This window comes from Neophocaena asiaeorientalis, unplaced genomic scaffold, assembly GCF_003031525.2.
Source record: "Neophocaena asiaeorientalis asiaeorientalis breed wild unplaced genomic scaffold, Neophocaena_asiaeorientalis_V1.1 scaffold303, whole genome shotgun sequence".
Taxonomy (NCBI): Eukaryota; Metazoa; Chordata; class Mammalia; order Artiodactyla; family Phocoenidae; genus Neophocaena; species Neophocaena asiaeorientalis.
In genome coordinates this window covers 1376590-1394909 of record NW_020174420.1, presented here as the reverse complement: position 1 = coordinate 1394909, position 18320 = coordinate 1376590, and the positions used below count along the sequence as shown (strand labels likewise).

The following is an 18320-nucleotide window of genomic DNA, read 5'->3' as shown; positions in this document are numbered from 1 at the left end:
CCTGGAAGGCTTCCTGGAGGAGGGCCACACAGACTGACTCGGAGGCCAGGGTTGGCTTTAGAGAGGAGAGGAAGGGAGGGCCTTCCACTGTTTGGGCATGGAGGGCAGCAGGCTAAGGCCTTACATGTGGGATTCAGTCACGTGACTTGTGCAGCCCAGTGAGAAGGGAGCAATGGGGCCAGGTTGGGAGGGGGCCTCTGACACCAGGCTGAGGATAATAATAGCAAACCCACAACAGCTGATGTTTACCAAGAGCTTAGCCAAGTGTCTGGCCCTGTGCTGAGTCTTTATATGAAAGATCTTTTTTAATCGTCAGGTGTTACTATTAGACTTGTCATTATTACGGAGGGAAACTGAGGCTCCAGGAGATTAATTTCCTCGAAGGCTACTGATGGCAGAGCTGTGATTGAAGGGCAGGTCTGCAACATGGTCAGAATCACGGAGCCCCTGCACCTCTCAGAGGCTCCCGGAAGCGCCAGGCAGGTGCTGGGCCCTTCTGGAGAGAGCGTAGCAAGGCAAAGGCATGCAGAGGGAACACATGTTTCACGTTCATGATCACATTCAGTACTTTTCAGGCCCTGTGGGGAGATTTCTAAGACCATGAAGGCAGCAGGGGATGAGAACATATTTTTGATCAACTCAAGGGCCAGGCTAGACCTCGGGGTGATAGCAGGCCAGTGCCACACATGGGCCGGCCTGGCTCCGTGGGTTGGAGATCACAGCAGGGGCAGGCTGTCTCGCACATTGGAGCCCTCTCGTTGGCCCCTGTGGATGTCCTCTGGCTCCTGGGGGCAAGTCAGCTCCCTGAACACCAGTTTCCCACATGACCAGGTAGGTCACTTGAGAGGGCAGTGTGCTGGAAATCTTTTAGAACGTAATCTTTTAGAACGTAAAATATCAGGGAAAAAAAGTCAGTGAATTCAATTCAATGAACGCTTTACATAGAACACCTACTCACTACCCTCAAGTTGGCAGTGTCTGGTCAGGAAGCAAATAGGGAGATAACAGGTGTGACGGTGGCCGCTGCCATCTGACTGCCCTCAGTTTCAGTGAGATCCACAGGGTCGTCATGCAGCAGTTCCTTCCTTCCTGGCAGTCCTGGGTGGGCTGTGAGCCCACCTAGGGTCCTCCTGGGTCTTCTTCCGAGCGAGGTGCAGCACAGCCCTCCACAGTCTCCCTCTGTCTCCTCCTCTCCGTCTTCTGAACCTCCATCCTCTGCCTCCACCTGTTTCTAGAGTCCCCTCAATGCCTCACTCATTCTTTACCGCCCCTCACTCACACCTCTGTCTCCACATGTCTGTGGTTTTGCTCCTTTTCCTTCCTGGTCCCTCTCCGTTTATTCCTTCTGTCCTCTGACTCTCCCCCACTTCCACTCTCTTCTCTTTCCCCAGGGCTTCTGGGATTTTTGATGTTTCTGTGTTTCCCCGACGACCGTTGGCAGTTTTGGGTGACCTCATTATGCCAGCCTGGTCTGTTGGCCTGGAGTGGGGTCTCGGAATCTCTCAGGAGGGGAAACTCAGGCTGGATACTGTCTCTGGGCCATTCTGCACCCCACCCATCCTGAAGCAACTGCAGGGGTGGATCAACTCCATGTCGATAAAATCAGGTTTCAAATGCACATAAGAGGAAACTTCACTCCTCTGGATGGGAGACACTCGGGCAAACCCAGCTAGGCTGGGTCCTGGACTCAGTTGAGTGTCCTAGGCTTCACTCAACAACTTCCTGCTTACTCTGGGCTTCTCAGAAGGATGCTGGAGGGGAAGATGACCCTGATCCCTGACCAGCTAAGTTTGACCCCTGGGATGTTCAGCTGAGAAATTCCCAATCCAGGCTATGAGACGCAAGCGCATCATCGGCAGCTTTGACATAACATGCCAGTGCCTGGCCCCGCCTGCAAGTTCTCACTTAATTGATTGGGAGCGGGGCCTGTGCATCATTACGAACTCCCAGGCGTTAGGGAGTGAGAACCAGTCGTCTGCCCTCCAGACCAGTGCTGCCTGCTAGAACTTTCTGAGATGATGGAACCATTCCGTGTTGGCTAGTGTAATTGAGGAACTGTATCTTAAGTTTTATTTAATTTTAATTAATTTAAATTTGAATAGCTCATGGGCGTGCATAGTGGCGGCTTACTGTGTTGGACAGCGCAGCTCTAGATTTTTAGAACGGTGCTCCAGCCCTGGGTGCATCTTAGAATGGCCTGGGAGCTTTACCATAGATCAGTGTCTAGGCACAAACTGATTAAAGGAGAAGCTGGAGTCGGGTGCAGGCGGCAGCACTTCCTGAAACTGCCCGGGGGAGACCAGTGTGCACCAGGGCATGAGAGCAATGCTGGCACTTCTGCAAGGAATGGCTCTCAATTATTTCATGGATTAACTAAGAAATAAATATAATTCTTGCCATAGTTTCTGGATGTGGTTATTGGTACAAATGATTACCATGCAATAATTATGGGCAAAACGGCACATGGTAAAATTGTTAAGGAAATGAAAAACTGACTGAAGAATCCTGTTGGTAACTGTAAACACTGACCTGAGAGAATCAGACTTAACAGAACTAATTCCACAAAAGAAAACTCAAGAATGGAAGAGAGCTATATTGGATAAAGCTTGATATGAATCGAAAAATGAAAAAACAAACAAACAAAACCCCCCCACAAGAAAACTTTGCACCAAACCTGTGTTGGGAAATTTAAACAGAAAATAATTGTTACTAATGACAATAATTTTGGTAAAATAAAAATGAAGATTAAAAAAAGAAAGGAGTTTAATTACACTGTATAGAAAATACCTCAACAAATTAAATGGGCTTAATTTAATTTGTTCTGAAAAATGCCTTTCCAGTAGAAATTAATTAATGTAGGTGTATTTTTTTTTAATTTAAATGTTTGGTAGATGTAAATATGGGAGCAAAAGTCTCCATGGGGTCAAAATGTCCATCTGTCAAAACACCAGGGTTACGGAATTCCCTGGCCATCCAGTGGTTAGGACTCTGCGCTTTCACTGCAGAGGGTCCGGTTTGATCCCAGGTCGGGGAACTAAGATCCTACAAGCCTAACGGCCCAGCCAGAAAAACCCCCAAGAAACGAAGCAAAAAAACCACCAGGGTTAAAATGATACTCACCTTGACCACCATAATTCACTGGCCCCAGCCCTAGCCAGGCCCAGGGTAGGGTGGCCAGATTCAATAGAGAAACATATAGGACACTCAGTTAAGTTTGAATGTCCCAAATGTTGCATGAGACATATTTATATTAAGAGATTACCCATTGCTTATCTGAAAGGTAAACTTAACAGGGAATCCTGTACTTGATCTGGCAACTCTATTCCAGGGTGGCTGTCCCCCCGCCCCCCCTTCAATCAAGAAGTACAGAAGGAGACCCAGATTTACACCAAGAATCGGCTAGAAGGCACACTACTGCCTTTAAAGAAGCGTTCCCTTAGGCTCTCACAACAGCATTTTCTTTAGAAGATTGTGATTCACTCCCAACCTTTCAGCGATCTGGTGACTCTATAAAGTGGGGCCTTGAGGGCTCTCTCAGCCGCACACAGAGCCTGGCCTGCCTTCACCTGCCCTGCGATCTGGGTTGTCAGTATGGTGTCTGCCACTGACGGGGGCCCCGGAGGCAGCTCGGGTACCTTCCCGGGCACCGTTGCTCCCTGTCCTTCCTCCTCAGCTGCTCCTCCTCTCACCCCGACGTCAGCCCCGTGAGCTGGTCACGGAATGAGCTGGAATGAATATGGACTTTGGGAAGAGCTAGGGTCCAGACTCAACAGCCCTGTGGCCTTGGGCAGGTCCTCAGCTCAGCTTCCTGAGCCTGTTTCCTCCTCCTTAGGGAGTATTAAATCAAGTGCAAAAGCACATCTCAGGGACCTGCCACAGAGGGCTGCTCCCTAAATGGCAGTTCCCTTCGGCACATCCCCTTTTCCGTAGCTTCCCTGTGCTGCCCTCCAACTGCCCCAGTTGCTTGAGTCCCACTGACCCCAGCCCTATCCCATCAAAGGATGCTCTCAGCCAGATGTGGTTTGAAAACGGACTCACTCATTCATACTGAAGTGTTGGTGGCAGCCTGTGGCCTAACGTTTTGCTCCTTCTCTTAGGAATGTAGGCGATGGTGCTTTATTTCCCAGACTCCGCTTAGACCAAAAATGAAAGCGCTAACGGTGAGCCTTTTGGCACCGCGATAGGCTGTGAGGAGATGTTTTGGGAACGGTGGGTCTTCCTGACGTAGGTGACCATCTCCTGTAGGGCTGTTGCTGACCCTGGAGTAGGTCTTGGTGCCCCCAGGGTGGAGGTAGGGCTTGTCCTGGTGTCTCCGGGGACAACGGGCTTAATCTATTGAGGGAAAGCAGGAGTTGCTAGGAAGGAGCTGAACATGAGTCTGTCACGTGCAAGAATGTAAGGAAGGTCGGGGCGCAGATCTGGCCAGTGGGTGCCTTTGACTCACACCTGGAATGAGTTGATGTGGCCAAGGGGTTCCATCCTGGCAGGGGCAGGTGGTCTTGGTCCCCCAGGTTGTCTACATAGCTGAGCAGGGCAGTGGTGGTGGCTGGCATGAGAGTGAAGGTCAAAGGCTACTCTCGGGAGCCCCACTTTCAGCAGTGGGTCTCATCCTGGCACTGCCTTGACCTGGACCTTTCTGAAAGGCAATCACAGTACCTACAGTGCAGAGTTGTTGTATAATGCGTACGTGTCAAACGCCTACCCTGTGCTTGGCACATTGAAGGTGTCCAGTACATGGGGACTGTTGGTTGTAGCAGGATCTATACAGATGCACATACAGAAACCACACCAGTATGTGAACATTGCAGCAAGTGCATGCCCCGTCTGGACACGTGCTGTACCTGAATATGAATACATTCTTTTTTATTTGAAAAAACACCCCACAAGAGTATAAAAATTATCAATGTTTTTATAAGCAGAAGTAAGCTCCAGGATTTCCCTGGTGGTCCATTGGTTAAGACTCTGTGCTTCCACTGCAGGGGCCATGGGTTCGATCCCTGGTTGGGGAACTAAGATCCCGCATGCCACATGGCACAGCCAAAAAAAATAAAGTAAAATAATAAGCGTAAGTAAGTAAGCTCCATTTTTAAAAGTTTATAAAGGAAAAAATGCATGTTCTCCAATCCGCTCCTTCCCTTCCCTCCAGTGGTGTCCACTGTTGACCGTATATAGCTTCCTCAACTTTCCCTAAGTGTCTGCAAGCATCTGTTTATATACGAGTGTATTCATTTACTTACACAAAAATGAGTCACGCCATGTATATTGGTCCCCATGTGGCTTTTTGTCATTTTATCACGAACCGTTTTCCCAAGTCAGTGGATATCGGTCAACCCCATTTTCAGTAGTTGTGTTGTATTCCACGGTGTGAGTGCACCATAATTTATCCCACTGTAACCTTATTGACTGGTATTTAGTTTCTTTCTAGTTTCTTTCCTGGCCTTCCACTGAACATCTTTATCCAAACGTTTTTATGTTCTTATACTATTTTTCCTTTAGGATAGGTCCTTAGAAATGGGATAACATTTTCATCAATTCTGCCAAATTGCTTTTCAGAAAAGGTGTCCTGAGTTACGTCTACCGACAGTGTAAAAAAAGTGCCCGTCAATGTTTTATTTTTGCTAGTGCCATGGGGGAAAAAAGGTATCTTATAATTTGTGTTTCCTTAATTGCTTGTAAAGTTGAGCATCCTTCCACGTGTTTATTGCCCATTTGTATTTCTTCTTCTGTCAGTTGCCTATCTTAATCCTTTGAGGTGCTTGTTTTATTCTAACTAATTCATGGTAGTTTGTACGTTTGGGATCTTGTTAGGAATATTGACCCTCGGTCTGTTTTAAGTATGGATGGTATTTTCTCTCTGCTTGTCGTCTATTGGTTGCTTTGTCCTGGTGTCATTCTTACACAGGAATGGATGTTCACCCAAATATGCCTGTGCACGTAGACGTTTAAAAAGGCAGAGAGGCAGTTTGCTGTTGTTAGAAGTTGGGGAAAGTAGGCCTATGTTCAGCCTCCAGGTTTCAGCAAGCCAGTTGGCAAGCCTCCGGAATCCTTGGGGGGCAGTTTTGAGGCAGGAATACTTACAGTCCACCATCCCATTGTTCTCAGCATCCTCGGAAGCATTGACCATATCCTTATTTTCCAAGGATTTTTATAACTATATTTTGTCCTGGATCCTATCCAGGACATCCCTGTGTTTCGGAATAGTTTTTCTTTTGTCTTTCTCTGGATTGAAGTGGAAAACTATTTAGAGTTACCCTTGGGCAGCCCCTGGAGGATCAGATACTGGCAGGAAGTCTGCCAGAGGCCAGGCGGGCTGGGGTTGCGTGCCTGTGTGTGTGTGTGTGTGTGTGTGTGTGTGTGTGTGTCCTGCCAGGTCAGGGGCTATCTGATTTTCCTGTTGTGCTGACTCACTGAATCTAACGCGGAAGGTGCGGCTGAGTCAGTGATGAATGGGTTTGAGTTGTAATACGTATATTTTTAGTTGACATGTCTTTTTCTTAGTTTAAAAGATAAAGAATGAGAAACGGACACATGGAGACCTTTCTAGAGCCTTTTTTGGGAAATAATTTCAAACTCATAGGAAAGTTTCAAAAGAACATCCACACACTTTACTTAGACTCATTTATTGGTAATGTTCTATTCCATTTGGTTTATAATATTCTCTCTCTCTCTCTCACTCTCTCCTCTCCCTCCGTCCTCCCTTTTTCTCTCTCTCCCATTTGAGGGTAAGTTATACTCATCATGGCCCTTTATCCTTAGATACTTCTGTGTATATTTCCAAAGAGCAGGGATTTTTTTTACATAATCACAGTAAGTTACCAACTTCAGTCAATTTCACATGGTTGCCTACTTTAATCTACTGTTTGTATTTTGATCCTATCAATTGACCAAGTTATGTCTTTTATAGCATTTCCCCCTCCCTTTCCCCCAGTACAGGATCCCCAGTATAGATACCCATAGTGAATTTCATCATCATATTTCCATAGCCTCCTTTACTTTGGGACATTTCCACAGTTATGACAATTTACATTTTTGAATAATACAATACCCCAATTAAAACAATAGAATATTCCTCATTTTGGGTTTGTCTGGTGTCTTTCTATCATGGTTATATTCATGATCAGATTCGGTTACTGACTCCTAGCTGGAATCCATCATAGGTGTGTTGTGTTTATCTCAGGATCTGGAGGTGCATGGTGTCCCTCGTTGGTGACGTTCACTTCAATCACCTGTCAAGGTGTTGTCTGATTTTTCCATTGTGTCTTTACTGTTCTTTTTTTCCTCCTTGACGTGTGTTAAGAGACACTTTAAGGCCCTGCCAATATCCTGCTCATCAAAATGTCCCCCTAGATTTAGCATCACAGGTGACTCTTGCTTGACTGATTCAGTCTTTACCATGAAGGTTGGGAACTGGTTTTCCATTGCCAGCACTCCCTTCACATTTACCAGTCTGGGCTGTGTAAGCCTTTCCTGCCGGAGGCCCTAGTGATGGTGCTTGTCTAACCCCACTGCTGTCATGCCTGGACCCTACCCTGTGCCTGCACTGATCATCGGCCACCCACACTCTCACTGGAGCCTCCCCCCTTGGCAGGTATGTCATCCAGAGTTGAAAGACCTGTGAGAGTCTCCTCCATCCTTCAAGGACAGAGCTAGAGTCAGGAAGAAGCCTATTCAGGGCCTGGATTATAATGTTAGAAAGTCCTTCCTTCTGTTGAGCCACAGTCTCTCTCCCTGAGATTTTGAGGGTCTCATTTCTATTCTACCATCAGGAGTGACCAAAAATAAATCTTACCTCTTACATATATTATGACAGTCATGATCTAACGTGTCCCTCACTTCAATCTGGTGGGGTAGTATGTGCAGAGGACAGGAAGGTGGTGAGTGGGGTGACATTTACCAAGCACTGTCTGTGTCCCAGACACAGTTGGGGGTGTTAGGTATGTGAACTTGGATTTTACAAGAACCCTCTGAAGTGTGCACTATTCCTGTGAAGCTCCAACAGTGCAGGGGTGGTTGTCCATTTTGTGTAACCAGTATCCCCAATACCTACAATAATTAGGTGCTCACTACATATTTGTCAAATGAATAAATGACCTTTACAGATGAGAAAACAGGCCTCAGAAAGGTTATGTAACTTGTGCTCAGCCACAGAGCTGTCGCATGGCAGAGCTGAGGTTCCAGCCCAGGTAGGATGACTCGAGAGCTCTTTTTCTTCATCATTCTATGATAAAATTTATTTTTGGAAGATAGTTGAGAGGAAGAATGTTTTCAAAGTGTTGCTAGAGGTTGAAAGGTATAGTTTAAAAATGTTGGCACTGACTCAACATGTGAAGACCATGGTTGGCGTGTGTGACACCCAGGGTCTGCCACCTGGGGTGTCCCATGAACCAAGCAGGGTAAGAACTGTGTCCTGCCAGCCTTCCTGGGCCACCTTCCTTCCGGGTATCTGGGGAGAGGGCTTGTCTTACATTCACTTATTGGTCAGTGTCAGTGTGAGCTGCACCCACTCCTCCCATCTAACTTCTCCCTAACACAGCTCCTAGCACCTGGGGATGTTGTCTTCTCTGGTCTGCTGCACCTCAGCTGCCTCACCTGTTCATTCTTCAGCTCATGGCACCATGGCATATGGGAAGGCCTGGGGTAATGGATGGAGGGTCTGCCACCCCCTGCAGGTGTGGAGGCCACTTGCAGTGGAAGAGCATCTCTCTTAGGTCCTTCAGCTATCCCTGCCACGGGCATGGCTGCCTCTCCCTGACTAGCTGGCTTCTCCTGGGGTCTCAGCCAGCTGCCCTGTTGCCAGACCTGTTCCGCACACTCGGCCCTTCCCTTCCTTCTTCTCCTCAGGGCCCAGACTTCAAGGCCACCCTCTGAAAGCTCCAAATGCATAGTGTAGACTACTAGATCTCTCGACCTCCTCTTCATAGAAGAGTGTAGCCCATCTATAGGGTGCAATTACTGAGCTCTTTAAAATGACCATTCACCCCTGATCTCCCCAACAAAGAACTAGCAGGCTTGTGTTTTAAAATGTAGGTTTTGTTATTATTCAGGTATGGTAAGCCAACAAATCAGGAGATGATTACCATTGAAGGGATAGTTTGTTACAGCTCCTCAGAGGAGGGGGCATGCTGCACCATGGGGGCTACATGGGGAAGCACCAGGGTCAGTCAGGAGGCAGGGGGAGGGATGGGAAAGCATGGGCAAGAGCCTTTACTGTGGTTTCCTCATAAAAGAACAGGCAAGGCAGGGTAGGCGGGTTTAGGATTGGCTAGTTTGAATAATTTCAGCAGGCTCTGGAGGGCAGGGGCTATGTGAAGTTATGTGGTACCTGGCCCTGGGGTTTCAGTGCAGGGGAATGTTGGCTGAGTGTGAGTGCTCGATAGAGAAGGGGGTGGGGGTGTGGGCTCTGGATTGGTTGGTGTGCATATGAAAGGTGCAGTTGCAGGTGAGTCCTTTCTATCTCTAGGAATTGACTAGTCCTGGGAGGGGCAGCCCCTCCAAAGTGAGCAAAGCCCCAGATATCAAAACATCAAAATATTGAAAATAAAAAGGCATGATTAATACAGCTTGGAAATAGATTTTTTTTAAAAAAACCAGATCAGATTTATAGCCTGGGCTCTCTTTTCCATGGATGAAGCAAAGGGTCTTTTTGTGTCTTTCATGATGTGCTCATGGGGCTCTGAGGTGTGCCACTGGTCCAGGACGGGGTCTAAGGCAAGGCTCTTGGAGTCTGGCTCTGTCTGTTATTTGTGTGAAATCAGACAAGTCAAATGCCTTTCCGAGTCCCAATCTCCTCATCTGTAAGGTGGATTGAACTAATACCAGTACCTACCCCGCAGGGCTAGTGTCAGTTTAACCGCTGTGGCAGTTTAACCACTGAGTGTATATTAGACACTCTATACACGTAGAGTGTCTAATATACACTCAGTCAGGAGGCAGGTAGCTCTTAGTAGAATGTAAGTTCCATGAGGGCAGGCTCAGTGTTTTGTCTGATAGGCAAAATAAGTATTTGTTGAATTAATAAATTATAAAATTTAAAAAGAGTTTTTGTGCTTTGTTTTCAAATTTAATTTTTGAGTTAGTAAAAAAATTTAAGGAGTTATAAAAGCAGACTCTATTTTAAAAAATGCAGCAAAAGTTCTCCCTTTGTTTCCCCATCTGTGCAATTCTCATCTTTCTCCCATAGGTAACCATTGTTCTTTGTTTCTTCTGTATCACTCATATTATTATTGATTAATCACCAGTATAAATTCTGACTTTCCTCTTTTTTACATAATAGGTAGTATATTTATTTATTAAAATAGATTTTTTTGTATTGTGGTAAAATACACATAACAATTACTATCTTAACCATTTTTAAGTGTATATAGTTTAGTGGCATTAAATACATTTGCATTGTTTTATAACCATCACTACCATTCATCCCTGTAACTCTTTTCATCTGTAAAACTGAAGCTCTATACCTATTAAACAATAACTCCCCATTGTCCCCTCCCTCCAGCCTCTGGCAAACACCATTACACTTTCTATCTATCTGACCACTGTAAGTAATAGGTAGCATATTATACACACTTCTTTGAACATTGTTTTTTTACTTAACAATGCATCTTTAAAAAAAATCAATCAATATTTTAAAAATTGAAGTATAGTTGATTTACAATGTTGTGTTAATTTCTGCTGTACAGCAAAGCGATTCAGTTATACATATATACATTCTCTTTTTTTCAATATTCTTTTCCATTATGGTTTATCACAGGATATTGAATATAGTTCTCTGTGCTATACAGTAGGACCTTGTTTATCCATTCTATATATAAAAGCTTACATCTGCTAACCCCAACCTCCCACTCTACCCATCCCCCAACCCCCTCTGCCTTGGCAACCACCAGTCTATTCTCTATGTTCCTGATTCTGTTTCTGTTTCATAGATAGATTCATTTGTATCACAGTTTAGATTCCGCAGTAAGTGATATCATATGGTATTTGTCTTTCTCTTTCTGACTTACTTCACTTAGTATGATAATCTCTAGTTTCATCCATGTGGCTGCAGATGGCATTATGTCGTTCTTTTTTATGACTGAGTAGTATTCCATTGTATACATGTACCAAATCTTCTTTATCCATTCATCTGTTGATGGACATTTAGGTTGTTTCCATGTCTTGGTTATTGTGAATAGTGCTGCTATGAACATAGGAATGCATGTATCTTTTTGAAATATAGTTTTGTCTGGATATATGCCCAGGAGTGGGATTGCTGGATCATATGGTAATTCTATTTTTAGTTTTCTGAGGAACCTCCATACTGTTTTCCACAAATTACATTCTGTAATCCACCAAATTACATTCCTACCAACAGTAGAGGAGGGGTCCCTTTTCTGCATACCCTCTCCGAATTTGTTACTTGTAGACTTTTTAATGATGGCCATTCTGACCAGTGTGAGGTGATACCTCATTGTAGTTTTGACTTGCATTTCTCTAATAATTAGCAATGTTGAGCAGCTTTTCATGTGCCCATTGGCCATTTGGGTGTCTTCTTTGGAGAAATGTCTATTTAGGTCTTCTGCCCATTTTTCAATTAGTTTTTTTGTTGTTGAGATGTTTGTACATTTTGGAAATGACCTTTTCGGTCACATCATTTGCAAATATTTTCTCCTATTCTGTAGGTTGTCTTTTCATTTTGTTTGTGGTTTCCTTTGCTGGGGAAAAGCTTGTGAGTTTGATTAGGTCCATTTATTTATTTATTTTTAATTTCTGTTGCCTTGGGAGACTGACCTAAGAAAACATTGGTACGGTTTATGTCAGAGAAAATTTTGTATGATCTCTTGTAGTAGTTTTATGGTGTCATGTCTTATGTTTAAGTCTTTAAGCCACTTTGAGTTTATTTTTGTGTAAGGTGAGAGGGTGTGTTCTAACTTCATTGATTTACATGTGGCTGTCCAACTTTCCCTGTACCACTTGCTGAAGAGACTGTCTTTTTCTCATTGTATAGTCTCGCCTACTTTGTCGAAGATTAATTGACCATAGGTATGTGGGTTTATTTCCGGGCTCACTATTCTTTTCCATTGATCCATATGCCTAACAATGTATGTTGAAGATTTTCCATACATTATAAATCTACAGTGTAACATTTCCATTATTTTTATAGTTGTATACTATTCTGTTGTATGTCTATACTTAACTTACCCGTTTTTTATGATGGACATTTGGGTTGCCTCTTGTGTTTTGATCTTACAGTGATGTAAAATGTCCAGATGTTTCCTTTTTTAATTAATTATTAAAATTTTTATTGGAGTATAGTTAATTTACAATGTTGTGTTAGTTTCAGGTGTACAGCAAAGCGAATCAGTTATACATATGCACATATCCACTCTTTTTCTAGATTCTTTTCCCATGTATGGCCCGATGTTTTAAAATAAAATTGTTTAGATTTCTTTGTGCTTTGTTAAAATCAACTTACTTGGCCACCTTAATTCGTACCCTCCCACTTAAGGCTTAGACTTGGAGGTCACCACCTCGCATTTCTGATAGGACAGCAACCTACTGGATGATGAATTTGGGAACCAACTCTTTTTCCATGAGGAAGGACGTATGCCTTGTCAACATGGAAGCAGCTTTGACCTTGCACTCCCTCTTCCATGCTTATTCCTGACCTGGCTTTCTGTCTTTGGGATGGCAGCAGCTCTTTCAGACCCCACACTTCTCTTGCCCTCACATTCCAGTGGCTTGGGAACACAGCACAGCCAAGAGGGACGACCAGGTCTGGGGAGACTGGGCAGCGCATTTTTCTATCAGTAGGCTGCCAAGGCCCACAGGGTTTCCTTCCAGCCCACCAGGCTCCACACACACTCAGAGCCCGCTCCCAGGCAGCCCGTGCAGGACCCCCTCAGGCCCGTCCTTGCCTCATTTGACTGCTACTGAATCCTGCCTGCCACACTGGGCCACTGGTTGGTACCCACCGAGTGTGCAGCATCCCTGATGTGCAGAAGGCCAGGGCGCCCTAGGGTCTGTGTCTTAGCCTTGGTCTCGGGATGGGATGGGTCTCCTCAAGGGTCTGGACCCTCCCAGGTCCGAGCCCCCTGAATAACACCACATCTTCTCCGTCCTCCGTGAAATGAATGAATGAAAAGGGGCCGTCAGGGTTTCCGATCGCGGTCCAGCCTCAGATCCGTCCCCCTTCCCTCCCTCCCTCCTCCTCCCCGCAGTTCGGCGGGGCTGCCCACACAGGGCAGGCTCTGCCTCTCTCGGACTCGGGAGCGTCCTCCCACAACCTGCTCCTTAGGCTTAGGGATAGGCAGCCTGCTTCCAGCCTTACCTCCCAGCGGAGTGGAGGCCTGTGAAGCCGCTTAGGCCCTCGGAAGGACTGACCTCAGGGCCTATGCAGGGCTGGCAAGTGGGGGTATTTCATGGCCCAGAAAGACGTCTTAGGGAGGAAATAACAGGCAATCCTGCTCGCCGCGGTCCCTCCCGCCCGGAGGTGCCTGGGCTGGCAGGGGTGGAGCCGGCGCTTCCTCTTGCATTTCCTCCCATTGTTCCCGCCCCGCTTCCGGGAATTCTCCCTGACTGGGGCCTGGGCGGGCGGGATGCCGGCGAGGTAGGAGAGCCGGCTGCACTCTGCGCCCTGATCCGCCGCGCTCTGGCCGCAGCCTCCAGGGTCCGGAACCGGGGGCCCGCCGGCCAACTAGCTGCCTGCACTTCCAGGTCTGCCATCCCTCCGCTCCCCTGCCGGCCCTGCCTCCCGCCGCCCCAGACTGAAGCCTCAGAATTGCCAGGAGTTGCCGCTGGGAATCTGGGGGCCCAAGTCTGTCAACCGACAAATAACGCAGGAGGCTGCAAATAAGAAAATAGTTTATTTGGGATTTTAAGAATTGCAATTCGGGAGACGCAAATTCGGGTACCTGTGAAAGTATTGGGAGAAAGAGGGGCTTATAAAGACAAAAAGCCAGGAGGTTGTTAAAAGTTGCCTGGCGAGAATTGTGATAGGATCTGAAAGTATTTGTGCTTAAAGAAGCACAGGTTGGGTACTTCCCTGGTGGCGCAGTGGTTGAGAGTCCGCCTGCCGATGCAGGGGACACGGGTTCGTGACCCGGTCCGGGAAGATGCTGCGGAGCGTCTGGGCCCGTGAGCCATGGTGGCTGAGCCTGCGCGTCCGGAGCCTGTGCACTGCAACGGGAGAGGCCACAACAGTGAGAGGCCCGCGTACCGCATAAAAAAAAAAAAAAAAAAATGCCTGCCAATGCAGGGGACACGGGTTCGAGCCCTGGTCCGAGAAGATCCCACATGCCGCGGAGCAATTAAGCCTGTGCGCCCAACTACTGAGCCTGCGCTCTAGAGCCTGCGCATCACAACTACTGAAGCGCGTGTGGCACAACTACTGAAGTCCATGCACCTAGAGCCCGTGCTCCGCAACAAGAGAAGCCACCACAATGAGAAGCCCGCGCAACGCAAAGAAGAGTAGCCACCGCTCACCGTTAACTAGAGAAAGCCCACGTGTAGCAACGAAGACCCAACGCAGACAAAAAAAAAAAAAAAAAAAAAAAAAGCACAGGTTGTTTTAGGGTAGGGGGTCTATAAGTAGATAGACTCTCCTAAGTTATAGGGAAAGGGTACTTTCCGATAAATATCTGGAGTTTCGGGCAGATACTGATGGATGACTTCATCAGGTCAAAAGGTCAGATTCCATCCAGGCTGAGACATATAAGTCACACTTCATTAATGGCCTCCCAGCTCCATTTTATAGAGCTCTCTTACCAATCCCGACTCTATTTTGATTTTCCTTTCACAAGTTCTAGAGCAGGATCTGCCATCAACCTGCTCAAGCAAGTCCCTCCGTTCTGCTGCCCCAGTTTCACAGTGTCGCATTGTTACCCAGAAACTGGGTTTGCCTCTTGGTGGGTGTCGAGCCAAAAGACACAACCAAGTCAAAGACCAGGAGAAGGAAGGATTTATTACTTGCAGCAAGTAAAGTGAAATTTGGGGACCCTTCCCAAAGCAGTGTCTCCCCGGAACAGCAAAATTGGGGAAGTTTTAAGCTATGGGTATATGCATATTCGAGAAGGGGCATGAGCAGTAGGCAGAGTCCAAGCTTTAATTGACTGAAGGCATGAAGGTCAGAAAAGGTCAACATCACCATCTCTTAGATTCCAGCTGATCTGGTGGTTGAGTGCCTGAGGGGGGATTTAAATTCTGAACAGCTCAAGAAAGTGCTTTAGGCTAGTCTTTGCAATTTAAATAGAACTGGGAGTCTTCACAACTGGTTTGTTATCTTTGCTATTGTTACTTTTGCCTTGATAAGTTTGTCCTTTGTGTTCTCTTAAGATCATTATTACTGAGATCTATTCAAGGACAAGCACTGTGGCCAGGATTAGATCACAAAATGGTTTAGGCCAAACTTTTGTCAAGGAGGCCATGCCTGGTTCTCTTTCTCTGGGGACCCCCTACCCCATTTGCTTACAGCATGGATTTAGGGGTTCTTTGCACCTACTGTCTGGTTTTTTTGACATTGCCCACTTCAGTTAACACACTGGTGACAGGGGCCTTCCCCTCCCTGGCTCTGGGATGGAGACTTTCCAGGAGGCCCAGTTTAGTGAGCTATGGTACAAGCCTGCTCTGTTCTGCAAAGGACTATAACGCAAACCAGTCCAAATTCTAGAAAATTCGATTCCTAGCATCATGAGGGGTGTTAGAGCCCTGGAATGAATATTAGCAAACATCTCTCCCTTTAGCCCTATTAAAAAACAAAATTCAACTAAGTAAACTTGAAGATCTAATTGGTTTTTTATTCATTCAGTTATGAATCTGGCAGCCTCCCATCTAGCAACTAGAAAGGCACTCCAAGGGGTTGTGCAAAATGGAAGATTTTATAGGCAGAAGGAGGGTGGGGCAAGAAGGTATTAACAAAAGAATATGAAGGGTTATTTTAAAGTCAGGACATCAACTTTTTTGGGTGGGGAACAGACAGGCAAGGGTTTATCATGCAGATTGCCTCGTCTTCTTTTGGGTGGGGTGGGAGTGGGGTAGAGATGGCCCACAAGACAGATTACCTTTCTGGTGCTTGACCAGAACATTCTAGACTGGCCTATTAAGATTACATTTCTGGGAAAGGTTGAAACTGCGACTAGACCCGGTATTAAATCTAGGTTTGGTATTGACCTCGGCCTGCAGCGGCTTGAAGCAAGATTTTGGTTCCACAGCCAGAGATTGAAGTCAGGCCGGGGCAGTGAGAGCGCTGAATTCTAGCCACTAGACCACCAGGGACAGTGGCCAGTGACAAGGCCCTGGCCCGTTGGCTTTGTAGAAATGAATTTCCACAAAGAGGCAGACAGTACTGAAATAAGCAAAGTGTTTATTAGGAGGAAAAAGAGTACATGTGAATAGACTCACAGGGGCAGGCTCAGAGACAGAGTCGTACCCTCGTGGTAGTTTGAATCACTTTTATGGGGCATTTCGTCCAGGTTTCCTCTGGCCAATCATCTTGCTTTGCCCGGCTCTGTGTCCGTATTTGGTTTAACTCAGGGTCCTCCTCTGTGTGTGTGCGCATCTCTTAGCCAAGTTGGATTCTAGTGAAGAGGCCTATACATAGGTTGACATCACCTACTATGGGGTGGTGCCCCTCCCTTTTTGACCCCTGAGGAGCCTTTCTGCACACGTGTAGTTGGGAAGGCCTCCTTGACCTAGAGAATGAGAAAAATGTGGTCTCTATTTCTCTTATCTGGGCAGGATTCAGCTCCTTTCTGCCCCTGCGATTACTGTTATCTTAAAGTGTCCACCGGAGGCAAAGTCCAGCTATTTACCCTGTTCCTGTTGTTGTTTCTATCTGGATGTGTAAACAGGAGGTTGGCTGAAAATGTCTAACCTGGAGCCCATCTATCTCCTGCCTCACACCTTTTGGCAATTGTGAATAATGCTGTTATGAACTTGGGTGTACAAATATTTCCTTGAGGGGCTTCCCTGGTAGCGCAGTGGTTGAGAGTCTGCCTGCCGATGCAGGGGACACGGGTTCGTGCCCCGGTCCGAGAAGATCCCACATGCTGTGGAGCAGCTGGGCCCGTGAGCCATGGCCACTGGGCCTGCGCGTCCGGAGTCTGTGCTCCACAATGGGAGAGGCACAACAGTGAGAGGCCCGCGTATCGCAAAAAAAAAAAATTCTCCTTGAGTCCCTGATTTCAATTCTTTTGGATATTTACTCAGAAGTGGAATTGCCAAATCATATGGTAATTCTATATTTATTTATTAAAAGCTTTGTAGTGTTTTTCTTTTTAATTTTATTTATTTTTGGCCGTGTTGGGTCTTTGTTGCTGCACGTGGGCTTTCTCTAGTTGTGGTGAGTGGGGGCTACTCTTTGTTGCGGTGCACAGGCTCTAGGCGCGGGCTTCAGTAGTTGCAGCATGTGGGCTCAGAAGTTGCGGCGTGTAGGCTCAGTAGCTGTGGCTCGTGGGCTTAGTTGCACCGCAGCATGTGGGATCTTCCCGGACCAGGGATCGAACCCATGTCCCCTGCATTGGCAGGCAGATTCTTAACCACTGTACCACCAGGGAAGTCCTGGTAATTATATTTAATTTTTTTGAGGAACCGCCGTGCTGTTTTCCATTCCAACCAATGGTGTGCAAGGGTTTCAATTTCTCAACATCCTCGTGAGCATTTGTTGTTTTCTGTTTTCTGATAGTAGTAATGGATGTGAAGTGGTACCTCATTGTAAGCAGCCAGTTTTAATAGTCAGCCCATTAGGTCAAGATGGAAGTTTTATTTCATCAGTAATAAAAACTCATATTCAAATCAGTTGTTATAGAGACCAGAAAAAGGAAGGTCCCAGATAATAGGTGTGCTATTTATCCATCGGAAAAACAAAAAATTAACAAGCAAATGATGACAGGACACCTGTGGCTGGTCATTGTTTGTGTCCTGACAGTAACGTGCAGGAAGCACACCCAAGTCCGATGTAGGCACTGGGCAACAGTTCTGGTTGACACAGGCCACTCGCTGCCCTGGTTTCCTGCCGCTGCTGCAGGATGCAGTTTGCTCACTTTTTAGCTTAGGGACACAACCTTTTTCCTTGGCACTCTTTGAAGGGTACCTTCACTGAACATCGGGTGGTGACCTTCTCTTTCCTAAGAGCTCATCCATCTATGGGCCTCTTCCCCTCAGTCAGAGATGCGGCCTCAGGTGTGTGTGGGGTGATAGTCTCTTGGGAGTGGGGCATGCCTCCCCTGCCCCACTTTTCCTTTCTCCCTGTCCCTGAAGATAGGAAGGTCTGTGTGTTTTTCATTTATCATCCTTGCTGGCTGAGCTCTGGGAAACCAGTGCAGATGGTCTGTGTAGCTGTGCGTCAG

At 46.5% G+C, this 18320-nt stretch overlaps 1 protein-coding gene across 10 annotated transcripts in view; it reads left to right on the top strand.

Annotated features, from left to right (window-relative positions):
- Positions 1-18320, top strand: part of DYSF (dysferlin) — a 220715-nt gene that overhangs the window by 25963 nt on the left and 176432 nt on the right. The window lies entirely within an intron of this gene.